The sequence below is a fragment of the Haliaeetus albicilla genome, chromosome 9, assembly GCF_947461875.1.
Source record: "Haliaeetus albicilla chromosome 9, bHalAlb1.1, whole genome shotgun sequence".
Taxonomy (NCBI): Eukaryota; Metazoa; Chordata; class Aves; order Accipitriformes; family Accipitridae; genus Haliaeetus; species Haliaeetus albicilla.
This window is the reverse complement of record NC_091491.1, coordinates 35,893,313-35,908,470: the sequence shown is the minus strand read 5'-3', so window position 1 is coordinate 35,908,470 and position 15,158 is coordinate 35,893,313. Positions and strand designations below refer to the sequence as shown.

The 15,158-nt window shown below is 45.2% G+C and overlaps 1 long non-coding RNA gene across 1 annotated transcript in view; it reads right to left on the bottom strand.

Moving 5' to 3' along the window:
* The window catches only part of LOC138686905 (uncharacterized), an 80,013-nt gene extending 78,964 nt beyond the window's left edge, over positions 1-1,049 (bottom strand). Inside the window, exon 1 of the long non-coding RNA XR_011326233.1 lies at positions 931-1,049. This is a non-coding gene — a long non-coding RNA (uncharacterized lncRNA). The remainder of the gene's footprint in view (positions 1-930) is intronic.
* Between the last annotated feature and the right edge of the window lie 14,109 nt (positions 1,050-15,158).

Genomic DNA, 15,158 nt, shown 5'->3' with positions numbered 1-15,158 from the left:
ATAGCCAGCCAAGTACCAAAACTAGTATTAGATCACATCATTGCTGAATCATGGAGTAGGAAGAATGACTATTGAATGGTAAATAGTAAGAGCGAATAGTTTATCCATAGCCCCAACAGGCAGGAATATGCTGGCATAATGCTTTGGATCTAATTTGAATATCCAAAAAAAAAAAAAACCAGAGACATCAAACACTGCTTTAGTATAATTAGGATGAGTAAAAATGGACAAAACGCATCAAATAAATTATTGCAAATTCTTTGCCTAATGACTGATACTACAAAGACGTGCTGCAGTGTCCAACAAACATAAGGCCAGAGGATTTCAATGCCTAGACATGTTCTGATTTTTGTTTAAGCCCATTTCTCTCTCCTGTTGTTTCCAAAAGGCTTGAAGCTTTATACTAAGGAATTATCAATAGCTGGGGCTTTTTGCAACTGGAGGACCAGATCAGTGAGAATTTCTGATGTGAGCAGGCTTTCTGCCCATCACCAACAAGCCAACAATGTAAGACAAGCCATAAGGGTAAGATTTTGTGTAAATCTGCATCACCACTGCAAAGGACCTCAGGATGCATTTGCCTCCCCTCCTAACATCTTGCCTTTTGCCACAGCTTTTTTAATTTCCCAGTTCCCCTTGCCTACAGCTGCTGAATTATACATATGCTGATGCGCATACGCATACACGCACGTAATTCAAAGGAGAAAAAAGAAATAGCTGCAGAACAACTTCCAAATAGCTCATTTCATTCATTACGTTCTCCAGAACTCTTATTTCTGGTCCTCTGCCATCTTGCTTTTTGCTAAACAAAATCAAGATCAGTGCTTTATAATTCTCTTCCTAAAAGGGACTATACAACACTATGGCAAGAGCCTTAAGCTATTCACCCAGGAACACTCCACAGACATAGATGGTACTACAGGAACTCACAGCAAGTCCTCATCACTCCTAAAGGCTGCATCCCAGTTTCCATTGGCCTTGCACCAGGGTCCCTCGTTCGCTCCAAAAGCAGCTGTGCAAACTCTGCTGGGTGAGCATGTGTGTCCCTGGGTAGTGGGCACTGGGGAATGCCTAAGACACACCACAGCCCTGCAAATAATGTTCTTTCCTGTTCAGTGGCTAACCCAAGAGCTGGGGGGGGGGGAGAAAATAAATCATTTTGTATTGATGCAAAGCAGCATTTTTCCATGTTTTCTTGGCAAGAAATAATTAAGCTAACAAGCCAAAAAGAAAAAAGTATCTGTTTAAGATCTGACTAAACAGTCCATTTGTGTGTTTGTTAACCCTTCTCCTGATCAAAGCTGGGCTACTCTGTACATGAGAATACCATTTTGAAAATGAAACAAAAAGGGGTCCATTTTTTCCCCCTTCTCTTCCCTTCTTCTCCACCAGCCAAACTCCCAAACAGTTCACTGCCAGCCACCCTTTGCACCTCCGTGACCTCCCTTCCCGCCCACCTCTTCTTTTTCTCAAGCTTTCCTTTTGGCTGCAAACCCACCCCTTTGGGGGAGATGTTTTGCCATAAAGACACGATTGTTTGAGATTTCAGTATTGGCCTAGTTTAGCATTTGATGTCATTCCCTCAATTACTGAATCGCCTTTGTATTAAACAGGACAAAAACAGAGAAACGAATAAAAAAAATCCCATTTATGCTGATACGAGACCCAATCAGAAACCATCAGACATACCAACTTCTTTCCATATCCTCCAGAAAAAATAACCTTTCTGCAAATGCAGACCCCTGATGGTGACCACAGGCTCCTCCAGGTAAACACAAGGAGCCAGAGCAAAGCATTGCTTTGGGGCTGTCCCGGGATGGTTTGTGCCAGCATGTGAGACAGTTTTACTGTCCAAAAAGGCAAGTAATTGTGTGGAAATGGAACGTTTCCAAACAAGAGACAAGGTGAATTTCTTACACACTGCAAAACTGACTGGTAAATTTTTTAAATAACTACATATGTTTTATTATCTTGGACTTTTTAATGCCTCACATCTCTAATTGTAGTAGTAATTATTAGCTCAGTTAATGAAAGCTTTGGAAACAAGATTGTGTGGGAGTATTTCAAGTCATGAGTTAAGTCTTTTAACTCAGTAATTGCCAATGATTAATTCATTTTTCCATTTAAGCACTGAAAAGCTGAAATATTATTTCCTTGAACTGCATTTTTGCTTGGCGGTTCTGAGTTAATTACTACTCTGTGAGCACCTTTAAATCAAATTCAGAGGTTTCCAGGTGTACGTATCATGAGGTCCTGGTAAATCCTTCAACATCTGCTTGAAAAAGGATTACTGAACTTGACAGATGATGCTGTTCTTCTGAAGGTCTACCCATTATGTACCTACAGCCATTAAAGGCGCTACAAGTGCAATGGCAGTAAAGAGCTTAGGCTTGTGGAAATTCTCACATAAATAAGGATTATACTTATGAACGTCTGGTTTGGAAATCATCCACCTTCATTTTTCTGGATGGAGACAAGGTCTTGGTCAAAGCCCTGGAAAAATACAAGTATGTGCATAAATCACCAGTTCACCGGCTACGACTGGTGGAAGAAGCCACAATTCCATAAGGAACTGTAACCACCGCAGCTCACCGGTGAGATAACCTGGCCTGGGGCTGGGGCTTATTTAGCCCGTTTCTGTAATTTCAGCTCCAGACATGGTTCTCTTACCTGAGCGGTGGGGACCGAAACAGCACACAAAGAGGACACACGACGCACTGGGAGGACCAAGGAGGTGCAAAGGACACCTCGCACCACTGGAGCTCCAGCTGCCCGCACATCCTCAGTGCCACAGAAACAGGGGCTTGGGGCAGCCCAGCACACAGGCAAGCACTTCAGCTGCTCTCCCAAATCATGCCTTTCTCACAGCATTCCCGGGTTCCCTGCCAGGACCATATGGAGATACCTTCTCTCTCAAAGACAGAAGGACTGAGGACAGGAAAGAGACAAAAAGGGCATTTTTGCCAGTGGCAAGGAATAATTTTTTCAAAACAAGAGAGAGCATCTCTATCAGAGTGCTAATCCTCCTGCTTTGTGGTGGCTCTTTATCTGTCCCTAGCGGATGATTTCCTCTTCCTTAAGGACACTCCCAAGCACTAACAAGTCCCCAAGCTGCTTCCTGGCCCAATTAACCTTTGCTTTCCTGGTTCAGGGCTTGGGGACCTGCTAACCCGGCATCCTGCTCGCCCGGAGGGGGACAGCACATTTGCCAGTGCAGCACTCTGCCACTACCTTGCAGCGGAGGAGGAGTACCACTACAGAGAAAGAAGCAGCCGTGTCAGTAGAGGGACCGACATATGTTCTGGGCCTCGAACAACACACTTTACAATTTCTGTAGCACACTGAAGCCCACTCGTGGGTCCTGATCCTTGCTTCCAGCACAATTTCTGTGTTTTCTCCACTAAGCCTCAAATATAAAAGACACAAAAAGCCCAAATAGCAGAACTGGGACCCAACACCGCCCTTTCCAAGAGCAGAAACAAGACCTCTAGCTTTCCCTGCTCACACCCAACAATCCCGAACCACTGTGCAACGCAGCCTCTGGTGCTCTGGCTTGCCATAGATCTTGCCGTCTTCTTGGCCCAGCGAGGCAGCTCTAACAGGAGAGGCAGACGGCACTGTAGCTGCGGCCTTGAGGTTGGGCCACTCTTTTGGGGAGAAAGGTTTGAGGCCCCTCAGTGTGGAGTAAGCCCACCACTGCCCCCTGCTCCCCCTTCCTTCAGGATGCTCCAGAACACTAATGCATCCCCAGATGCTTCCTGGCCCCAGTTAACTTTTTTAAGCCCCGCCACAAAGCAATGATAGTGAGTGACCCCAGTCTGATCATCACAGATTGCTCCATTTCCTTTTTTTTTTTTTTTTCTGTTGTTTTGTTTTGAAAGAAAATGTCAGATGCTCACAATCTAGGTCAGCAAGCCAGGATCCTGATCCAAACTGGAAAGAGGTCTCCGCTTGCAGTCCCAATGCAGATGCCTGCACAGCAAGACCATATTTAAGGCACGGTCCTGTACTAGGTATCTCCTGTGACTCACTCCAAGCTGGGGATGTTGCCTAGGTCTCCACTCCACACTGTGCAGGGGAGAAGCCAGCCAGCCCTGGGTCCTTGATGCCACCCTGGGTCTTACCTAGATGGTAGAAATAGTGGCAGCTACCTTGAAAATGCCCAGTCTAAACCTCTGCCTTTGGCAAATCCTGATAAGGAGATGCGAGACCTTCCAACGTGGACAACTGTTGGAGCAACCTGCTAAGATACGAACCTACTCAGCTAGAAGTTGGATTTGGGCCAGAAAGACCTCCTCCCCTTTCAGTTCTCTATCTCAACTAGAACATTGTATTCCCATATTTGTTGGAGTCTATTACTCTTTATTGGTAATCCAAGAATTATTAAAAAATAACATCTGTTTACCAGAGACACTAATCTCATCCAGACTTTTAAAGTTCTTGGGTGCAAATTATCCTGGACTGCTAAATCAAAAAAATGTAACTCTACTAAATCTTCTTGAGCATTTTCTTCAGTGGCTATTGAACTGAAAATTATTTCCTTTTCCTCATCTAGTATGACTACAGCTCCCTGCTTCAGTTCAAAATCAGCACAGAAAATTTTAATCAAACCTGTTTGTTTTTTCTCTGCATCATTACACTAAGTTAAATCAATAACTTTCAGGTGGGAGGGAGAAATCCATGGTTTTCTTGTTAGCTCTTTGTGCAAACATCTTTCTTCATTAGAGACACCTGAGACCCCTGTCAGAATATACGTTAATATATAGGCCAACTTTTAAACTTCTGTCTTTATTATTCATGTTTTTTGAGTGCTGTTGCTAACTGTCATGTCAGAGGGCTAGCAGGTTATAAGTGGAATCATTAAAAATAGCTTATTTTAGTAATAACACAGCACTATTCATATTTTATTCAGTATTTAACAGTCCACAGGAGACACTCATGCTTTCTTTTTTGCCAGATTGTCTCTTCTAAATGACATTGTCAACCATTCACATCCAGTTCATCCTCCTGAGCAAAATGGGTTTCATAAAGCCTACCATAACCAAAGCAGCTAAACAGATGGTACACTGCAACCCTGCAATTTCCTCAGGCTTGAGTTTCATCCCTTTAAAATAATAGCTTCCCTTGAAGTAAGCATGTTCCTTTATATTAAAACATGAAATATAATAACTACAGAGACTATGGAACAATTCACTCAGTCATAGAATGAGCAAGATAAATAAATGCAGGAACAGGTAACTAGACTGAAGAGAGGTTTGCAGGTTTTCTGCTAGCATGTATAGTGTCAGTTTGTTAGAAGAGCACGAAGAGTCTCAGCCTTGCAGGGCTGGCCTTTGAAAGTACCGGCTCTGAGAGATACGCTCACAGCTCCAGCTGCGGAGCATTTCCCACTCGGTCTTCCAGCTGCCTCTTCCTCATCATGCAGAAAAGTGATGTGCCAGTCCCCCTGTCCTACTTTATAGTCCAGCATTTAGCCTAAACTGATGCCAAAGATGCCTCTGCGGCTAATGCCAGACCACAAACAACAGCCTACTGTACCACATACAGCTGTACACTCCCTTTCCCTCAACCTAGCTGTAAGGGCTGTTAACAAACACCAGCCAACTGGTGTTTTGAACTATTGCAGCCCTGGCTTGCCTGGCTGCTCTGCGTGCAGACAGAGCTCTACAGCAGCTGCCCTCGAGCCCGTTTGCAGACCACGCCAGCAGCGGCTGGGTGCACGATACCCCCAAGTGCTCCTCGCTGGGCAGGACGGTGCCTGCAGACAGCCATGCAAATGGTGCCTCAGGATCCTCCTACACACCTAAACACAGCGTTGACTCAAGGTGGTCTGGCTATATACTGAGAACGAGACTCAGATTTAAGTCCCTGTGTTTAGACTCGCTGGAGCAGCGCTTGTCTGAAGCTAATCAACTCCCCATGGCAATTTGTTATCACACAGAGGTGAAGAGAGTGAATATTTCAGTACAAGGTTCATAGAAAGCAGCAGTGACCTGAATGTCTCAGTGACATGTCATCGCTGGCACGTGTGCCATCACACCCATTTGTACCACAGCCTGCGGACAACGGTCACGGCTGTTCCATGATAATGTAGAGACTTGTAGCACACCATTTCTGTTATCTGCTAGCATGGCCCTTGTGCTTCACTCACACCAGGCTTCAAAATCTTAACCTGTGCTTCACAACAGTGAGGCATCATTAGGCACAGAGAAAATAGAACAAGAAAAGTGAGGAAAAATGTGAGAGGAAGCATGAATGCCTTCGAGTCTGGGTTTTTGCTCCAAGGGAAAATTAAACTGCAGTCCACCTCCTCTGGCCAGAGTTTACAAAAAAAAAAAAAAAAATTGGGGTCCTGAAGTGGGGGTGCAGGCAGCCTCATGCAAACAAAACGCTGGCAGCTTCATCTTTGGCAGGACCAGCCCTGCTCTGCCTTCCTTCCCCATCACCCGGGCAGCCTCTGCTGCCCTACTCTCCACATAAGTTTGGAGAAAGACAGAGGAAACTGAGTGCCCCTCTGCTGTGACCTTCTCACCCTAGCAGTGTAGGACATAGCCCCCTTACAGAGCAGAGGCATTTACTGCCACTGGAAAAACCAGCTCCAGGCATGGGTGCCTGAACAGAGACCAACAAAGCTGTATTTGGTCATCTCAACAGATACCGTAGTTTAAACGCTGACTTATAAGACTTCAGCACCTCTGAAAATTCAGGCCATTTCGGGGATGTTTGCAGCATGTCAAGCTCCCGAGCTAGTGCCAAGGAAGCGGCATGTCTATATGGCACAGCCACTGCTGACCCGGCTGAGACTGGTGCTTGGGCAGCCGCGTGCAACTGGATGGAGAACTGTTGGTCTTCCCAGCAGTACTGCCAAAGGACTCAAAAGGTTCTGTGCACCGGCCCCTGTCCACTGCCTCTCCAGAAGCAGCTCTCTGGGGAGACTTAACTCAATCAACATGCCACTCCTGTTCTTTGAGAAGTCCCAACCATGAAAAGCTGCCTGTGAGTATTTTCCAAGTTGGCTACCCTGAAGCCTGGATTAGAGAGGGGAATTAAAAATGTTGGTCCATGCAACCATAGCTTCTAGTTTGGGATGACTAGTTCTCCTATTTTCATCTCCTTGCCCATCTGATTTATTTGGATTATAAACTCCAACCCTTACTACAGTTTATACAGTTCTTAGCCTAAGAGATGCTAATCTCTGTGTGGGTAACTAATATAAATGAGAGTAAATCAACATCTCAAGAATATATTAGTTAAACTGTTTCATTCAAAGAGATTAAGAGAAGAAGATTATACTGGTATTAAACTTTTTAAAGTTCAATAAATGCAATCTACTTGCTTGTTTCTATTTCCAGGGATATTATTTTGTTGCAGGTTTATAGACTGTCCTTGCAATGAGCCTCAAAGCTCTTCCAAAGGATCCCCCGTCTCTGACATAGCCAACTCTGGGGCTGGTCCATGACAGCTGTTCAGCATCACACTGGGACACTAGTAATAATAGTACTTGCAGCACTTACATAGCATTTTATACTTTCAAAGCTCTTAAATTAATTAGTTACAGGGCTAGAGTATGGATTCAGGCAGGATGTGAAACAGAAAATTGTATCCAGTGGAAACTACAGGGGGAATTTGGGGAAATGTAATGTAATTACCCAATTTGGAATCTGGCCAGAGCACCGCTGCTAGAAACGCCATGGGATCTCTAATGACCACATGCGGTCAGGACCTCAGCTTCACGTCTGCTCCAAAAGATGAGGAGAGCCCTAACAAAATGTGCTCAGTCATCAGGTACAGGAAAGGGATGATTATATGAAATCCAGTTTCCCCCCTAGACACCTCGTAGCTACGGGCACTGGGCTGGGCTCGGCAGCACCACAGGAGCTCATGTTGAGTCAGACCTCGGGAACTTCAAAATTCTTTTCAATTAAACAGTTCCAACTTTTGGTGATATTTACAAACGACCCACCTCATAAGTCCATTAACTGGTCTTAATTGGGTTAAAATCCCCAAGCAATTAGTCATCTCAGCCATTCCCCTCTGAACCCCTCAGCACACACACGTGTACCCTCATTTTAGCTAAAACAAGCACATCAGGTGGTTGCGTTGCTGAGCTACAGCATTGCTCTGTGCCAATTTGGAAATGTTAATGCCATGTAGACATGCATATGTCACAAGGGGCCAATTTTAGGATGCACAAAAGAGGGACCACTAATTGGGAGGAAGGGGGAGAAAGTGATTACGATTCCCACTCACCTCAGTGGTGCCACAGGAGAGAAAGCAAAATGCTGACAAAAACAGTCAGTCTTGCTGACAGCGATGTATGCCACATATTGGGCTGGTGGGGAAAGGGCCGTTTCAGCTTCACAAAACATGTAGGGTGGTAAGCCCCATGTGCTGGTTTGGGGCAGAACACCCACAGCCTGCTGCTTTTTCACACAGCTGGATTTCTGCAATGTTTAATTTCTCAACAACACCCAAACGTGGATGCTGAGGGATCTTTGGCTGATTATGAAACACAACATACAAGGAGGGGCTCCTGGCAGCTGCCTGCCTGAGCAGCCTGGGAACTCAGCTTAGTCCAGAGAGCCCTGGAGCAGCTCAGGGATGGTCTGGGGAGAAAAGGAGGATCCGGGCAGCCTGCCTGGCAGACTGAGGACCAAGGAGCCTCTTGTGCCTGTCAAGGAACTTGAACACTCAGGCTTCATCATCAGCTTTCACACTGACTACTGAGTGCTGAAGGTGCAGGGAGTAAGGAGATGCTTTGTTACAAACATGAAAAAAAAAATTTGGCAAAACCGATTTCTTTTTCTCAAAAACTGTTACATTTTGTAAACAGAGTTTTCCAACATGTTGGCAGAGTGTTTCTCACCAGCTCTTCTGACAAGTTGTTGCATCCCTCAGCTCACCAAGTGTTGCTCAACCTTCCATGGCCACAGCGCAGAATGAGTCAGGGCACGACTCGTCGCTCGGCCGCGTGCACGGCTCCAGCCGCCGGCAGGCAGCTCGCAGCGCGCGAGGTGTGAGCAGCCTCTGTGTGTGCAACCCGCTGCTGAACAGACCAGGTTTGTCCTTGGAGCTCGGTGGAGCTACTCCATTGCTGGTAACCGTTGTGCCACAGCCCTACTCCTGGGCTCACCCACCTCAGTCCTGTATGCGACACAGCTGCTCCTTCCTTCTTGTTACAGCAGGACCTGAAAGCCTTCCAGGAGAGCCTCAAGGGACCTGAGCAGAGAGGATGTATTTTCTCCTGCCCTACCTCTTCCTTAGGGGAAATTTATAAAGCTCACTGTTCCCATACATGGACACCTCTTCCAGTGCACCACCAATGGCTATTAATGACATTCCCAATCTTTGCATCTCAATTCAACATGTGAGATGCACAGAAGCTTTATTTTTTGCAATGAATGTTGGTAGATAAGCAATAGAAAGCACATAAAGGACAGCTGTTGATAACGTCACACTTTCCTCTGACAGACTGTGGGGTCTGACTCCTCTTATTTACATCTCTGTTGCATAAGCATCACTCCACCAGCTTCCATGGACTTTTTCTTGATTCATGCTAGCAGAAGTAAAACCAAGCTCAGACTTTTGCCTCCATTTTCAACTCTGGAGTATTCTCATCTCTTGCAGTCTTTTCAATCTGAGCATGTCTGGGGTTTATTTACCCAGTATATTAATTCTGGTTTGTGTTTGCAAAACACTGTCACTGGTGGGGAATCCTCTCCATGCCTGAACCACTGCATTTGCACGCAAATGAGTCCCAAGCACAGATTGCCCTGCATACACATTTTCACTCGGTACCACCAACACAGCCCCTTTTTAAACAACAATCCTCTGCTTACTAGTCTGTTCAGCCAGCTATAATTAGGTTGTTCACTCAGTACCCGGCTTTGACACGCCTTTGGCAGCCGTCACGTTGGAATTTCTCTGCTGTGGTTTTCCATGCCTTGCTTAAGCAATAGGGGTGCGACAGGGACCCCATTACCCCCAGCACTAGTGTACCCGCAATAGTCTCCTCCACCCAAAATGACCACACCACAGTAACCAGTGCTTGAACGTGGGACCTCCAAGGCATCTTCTGTGAAATTAGATGTGGCAGCTGGTTTTGCCTAGTTTAGAGAGCCCTTTCATTGGATTAAAACTCCTCATTTCTCCTTGGACTATAACTTGGAAGTGACCAAGCAGCAGGGAGCTGGAGGAGGAAAGAGACGTCTTCTCATTAAAGGCTGCTGCTTGTTCGGTGAAGATAACAGGTCTGAACCTAAACAACTCTAGGTGACACAACGGGACATAGTGAGGACGTGGGATCCAATCTCAGCATGATGGATGCATTCAGCTCTGCCATACCTATGCCGTAATGAGCTGCCAGGTCATGAGGGCATCAGCAGCACTGCTAGTTTGCTTTTACTGAAAAGGGCTCGGTGCTCTGGTTTGGGTAATGAGCTCCCTTGTACGCACAGAAACAAGCACAAAAAACTGCAGTGGGTGTCTTCAGCAGCACAGGCTACTGCAAACACACCACATCTGACCTTCTGTCACTTCATCAACCTTTCACAAAATTTGGAGTCATATTCAAGATCTCAGCTCTTGTCTCTGAAGTGTTTGATAGCCTGACCCTAGGACACCCATGCAGACATTTTTTAAAGCTCCCAGGTACAAGGCGTTTCCCACATCACTGCTGCTTCGGCACAATGGAGCTCTCCCTGAGTGGGAGGTTTGTCTCTGAGACGCCAAATTTTCTGTTTGAGGTGGAGGTGGTGGGACAGACAACTGGAAGAAATGAGCAGTGCGACACTTCTAGCACAAGGCTTATCTTCCAGAATTAGCCATTATTAATGTAAAAAAGTATACACATATATTCCTAAAACTTTTCCAAAACCAAGGCATTACTGAGCACTTTCTCTCCTGAAAGCAGTTACAGAAGGACCGAGGTGCAGACCAGCACACTGCAGGAGCTGCGCAGTCACTGCTGAGAGGAGCACGGCACAGCAGCCCGCAGGGAAAATCATTTCACAGCAAAAACTCAAGGGGAGAATAATCTGAGGGAATTCAGCTGTCTCAGTCATTCCTGTGGCTTTGTCTGGGCTCCTTTTAATGAGGCCCAACAGTTCATCACTGCCCTACCTCTCTCCTTACAGAGAAAGCTTTGTAGGGCCGTGTGTCTCTCCTGATCCTCTGATTTCCCTCTTGCAGAAGCCAGCATCTCACTCAAGCAGGAGGCAGGCGGGGAGAGAACGGTGTACCAAGTCCTGGGCTCTTCAGGGGGGATGAGAAACTAAGAAAATGGATTGTAGCATACAGTGAAGGAAAATACAAGCCAAAGACAAAAGCTAACAAGGTCCCTGACTTCTCTCTGGGAGGGTCAGATGCAAATGTAAGGGCCAGAGACTTCTTGATGCCTGTTAATGGGCTGCAGACAGAGACACACACAATCCATCCGTGCAGACAGCCTTTGCCCCCAGGGATGCTGCCCTAAACTCTCTGCAGCCATGCTGGCAAAGCAGAGCATGAACCCCTAGCTTTTGACTCTGTCAGTGGCACCAAAACTGAGATTAATCTTCTGTGGATGGGGTTTTTTTTGCAGTTTTTGTAGGATTCACTGGTTAGATCTAAGGTACTCTCAAGAGCACGGATGCATTTCATATGTTTTCTTCTAAGTAGATACTTCAAGGGCAGCCTTTATGTTATGCCCAGTCAGGCAGTGACTACAAAAGAAATTAGGGCATGATGCTGGTATACTGACTTTAGCAGATTTCACAGATACTTCAGTGGGAGTTGTGCTACAGATAGAACTCACCCTCGAGTGGGCAGGGTGAGAGAAAGAGCTGTGCGTGCATAGCCTGCCCTTGGAAGGGGCTGGGGCACCATGAGTCTGTCCCTAGTCCTGCTCTACCCCCTTTCTGGCTGCATATAGCAGTAAATAATCACAATCTTAAAATGGTGCAGCTTATTCCCATGGCCTTCCACATTTCCTAGAGAAATAAGCCAGTTTCTGCACTCATCACAGGTCAGGGTAAGCCAAGGGAAGACCAGAGGAGGTCTGACTTCCCAAATCAGCAGACAACAATAACAGCACCTGGCTTTGTTTCAGCACTGTTTTGCTATGTACCGAAATCTCTCTCGTAACACTGAAGCTCAGGCAGAAAACAGGTTGTCATCTCCTTGAGCTGTCAGATCCCCAGGAGGCATTACATTGGCAGTACTGGGGAGCAGCACAACCCCACTCTACAGCACACAACCTGCTCCACACTTCCATGTGATCTTCTGTTACATCAACCCATTTTACTTTGCTAGATAAGTTATCTTTTAGTGAAAGGAAGGGAATTAGGTTTCATCAAGAAGCTTTTCAACAAGTTGTCACCATCTCAGTGATTTAGGGTAGGCAGAACACCTCATGTTCCCAGTTGCCCTCATGCCACTGCAAGCTGCCAGTCAGTGTGAAAGCACAGCCCACTATAGCATCTGGAAAGGTCAGAGTTGAAGTGTTTTCACGGCAAGATAATCAAGCCATAAGATAAATGCCTCATCAGGAGGAAATGTCAGCTCCTGAATGAGGACAGTTATTGTATAAGACATTTCTTTACCTAAAGGAAGCAGGTTAATATACCTCCAAATTACTATTTATCACACCATATAATGTTCAATTTCCAGTGTAATTTCTACCATGCTTTCCATAGCATGTGTAGAAATCAATTCAGAGATCAGTGAATCCTTACTTCTGAATTTTTACAGCAGCAAGTCAAAAACTAATTAAGAAAAGCCACAGCAAAGCAAAAGACCATGTAACAAGGCAAAATAATATTTTGAGACGGGCATTTAAAAAAAAGTCAGTCCTATGCAAACCCTTGTCAGTTCAAATATAACATGTTGCTTTAACATATCTTTTGCAGCTTGAATGGGAAACACTCAAGAGGGAGTGTGCTTTGGGTTCCAGCAGGGAAGGCAGAGGGTGACAGTGGAGAGGGGCTTAGAGCAAAGAGCTTGCAGGAAGCACAAAAGGCATTTTAAAAAATGTCTTGAAGGAATCATCAGCAGATGCTTGGCATAAAAGCACGAGAGAGTTCATACAGGAGCCCTGGGAGAAGAGTCAGAGAGGTGGCTCGTTGTGAAGGAGGCTGACAACGGTATAAGAATTGGAGAGGGCTGGAAAAAAGCCACAAAAGCACTGTGTGAAAAGAGGGCAATGCCGCTCAGAAGAGCTGAAAAGTTAAAGCCAAGTGTGTTTAAGAGTGCCACACATTAGGAGAGTGATGGAGTGACAGTGAATGTGAGACTCTCAGAATGAGGAGTAATTTCCTTTCAGGAAATATGCGACCTTTAAAAAAAAAAATCCATTGATGAACACTTTCCAATGGGCTCTAAAAAATAAGCAACTCTTTTCAAGCTTTTAAATGACTTGCAAAGCAGCCTAGATCATTTTTACTGCAATGTTCTTCTCCTTCCTTTCCTGGGCTTAAAGTTGTCCTCCTCAGGCCTGCTGCATGAGATGATGGGGGTCTGTTCACAGGGTTTACTGAGACTGGTCACCTCCAAAAGCCCTCCCTACACAGCCTCTGCCCTGGGGTATATGGGAATAAACTTTCAGTGGCTCGACCACTTCTCCAGTAATTAAAGAGAAAACAAATAATGCTCAGAGGCATTGCTTAGAGCCCCACAGAACTAAGACTGTAATATTACTGAGCTCTCTTCTGATTTCACTCTAATTTTTACACCCTGGCCCTGCAGTTTTACATTTCCAAAAGTTATGCTGTAACCAGCTCCCAAGCATCTCACACCTGATCAGGACATACAAACCAGCTATATTGCCTCCTCAGCAACTCTCAAGTCATTTGAGATATATATATATATTAGCCTTGCTGACAAGATCTACTTTGGGCCATGTTGTTTCTCACCCCCCACCTTGCTCTAATAACAGTTACATTTTACAATTTTCAAAAGCTGTCAACATCATCGATCCTCCAGACTGAATGTACTTGTCGTCTATTATGTGTGTTGAATTACTTGTGCCACAATTAAGTCTTTATTTAGCTGAAGGCAGCCTACCTCCATGGCAGTGTGTCATTTGCTCTCTAGCAGAGTAGTAATCTAATCAAATAACGGTGTAGGTCTAAAAAATACATATGTACATTTAAAAAAAATAAAAGACATAGCAGTGTCTTGTAAGATGGACACACTCCGCATGGTAAACTATCACTCTGGTAGGATAATTGGTTTGGTTTGATCAAAACTGCATGCTCTTACAGAACTGAGCGTCTGGCAGTACTCACAACTCAGCATTAAAAGAGAAGATTGTCTTTGTCAGATCTGTCATGAAAACTGAAAAAGGAGAGACTGGACTGTACTGAGCAAAAATGAAGGGATGTCCTCTAAAGCCAAAAGACTGTGTGCCTTATTTATCCTGGTGCTACACATTTAGTCTCTACTGTAAGTTCTCTATGATCCCTTTTGATGTCTTCTATTAAAGAGAAGGAAAGCTGCTAGCAAAGACATCCCACAGAAGTCCTATCCATTTCTTCCTGCCTCTTTAGAAAGGCCACAATGACCTGAGCACTGCTACATCATGCAGGCAATGAAAAATGAAATAATGCTACCTGCACTATTAATTGGAAAATGCATATCATTTGATTGCCACCCAGTAAAATGACTCGAGGTCTACAGCTGACACACTCCATGTTTGCAGATAGGAAAGGGGGCAGAGACAACGGCAATTAGCTGCCCTGATGGCCTCATCTCCCAGCTGCAGTGCTTCCAAGCACCAGATCCTGCCTAGGCTGCTGCATGTCTTCCAGAAAAACACCCCAACTTGGTGGAAATCCTGGAAACACACAGCTTGCCGCTGCCCTGTGCCAGTTGTTTCTAAAGCCAGCTGCGCTCCCCACGACCACCGTGCTTAGCAGCAAGTTTTTACTGATTATTCATCATGTCTCCCAGACTCTCTGCACCTGGATCCTTTGTAGTGATACTCTAACACTCCTGGCATTTAAGAAGATCCGCGTCTCACTTGACAGACATTTGTAAAAGATGCTATGTTTTGATTTGCAGAACAAAAACAAATTTGGTCTAGAATCCTGCCATCTGGTGACTCCAAATAACTCTTGCATATGGTTACAAAGACTTGCATCTTTGCTTTGCTGTATAACTTCATCACTTGTCTCTTATCT